The sequence below is a fragment of the Acyrthosiphon pisum genome, chromosome A1 (genome assembly GCF_005508785.2).
Source record: "Acyrthosiphon pisum isolate AL4f chromosome A1, pea_aphid_22Mar2018_4r6ur, whole genome shotgun sequence".
Classification (NCBI taxonomy): domain Eukaryota; kingdom Metazoa; phylum Arthropoda; class Insecta; order Hemiptera; family Aphididae; genus Acyrthosiphon; species Acyrthosiphon pisum.
Window position 1 is genome coordinate 20,890,662 of NC_042494.1, and position 948 is coordinate 20,891,609.

Below are 948 nucleotides of genomic sequence, written 5' to 3' on the forward strand. Positions count from 1 at the left end.
TGTATAGATAAAATATATATGGATTTGGAACCGAAAAATCTGTAAAATCTCTACATCAAAATATAGGTTTCGGATTCGATTTCGGTTCCTAAAAAAAATGTATTTAAGGGTTCTGGTCCGGTTTCGGTCCCAAGATTTTCAAAAGGTTTCGGTCCAAAACCGGTCAATTTCGGTACGGTTCCAGTCCCTGGCGCCTACTATATTGTTACAATGACATTTGAAAAATATTAAAAATCCTTAGTCACAGTTTTATTTTATTAGCATTTAAAGTTCAATAATTGACAAAATATGGAAAAATCACGAAAATTAGCAAATTATTTTGAGTTAAGATTTGAAAATAATTTCTTTTTAAATCTAAGATTTAAAAATGTAATACAAGATTCCTTATAAGTTTATCTATCTAAATAAATAAAAATAATGATTATTTGTGCTATAATATGTATATTAGATAAATTATATTTTGTTGATGTAGGTAGGTATTTCAAAAGAAAAAATAGAAATGTACAACAAAGAATGGAAAGTTCAACCCAATTAATATTTTTAATGGTGTGAAAGTTCAAGAGAATGAAAATCAATGCATATTAAGAAAATACATTTATTCAAAATATACACGGTATTTTTTTGAACATGATCATCCCTATTTTAGATTCCGAGTGATGAATGTATGAATGATGGTGTTACAATAATGTGTGTTTTATTTTTAATTTTTTAATTTGTGTCTGTCATCTCCTTTTAGGACAGTAAAAATAGAAAATTAAATTTAGTTGGTACTTTGGGGGGGGGGGGGGGAATTCTGAGCGGAGACGGTTTATTAGTGTGGACTGTGGATATTCAGGGTTGAGCAGTATTTTCAAATACAATAAATTATTTTTTAGTAATTCAAAATTAAAAGTGAATTTTGAAAAAAAAAAAGAAAATTACTCTGGTAGGTACTATAATATTAATTAA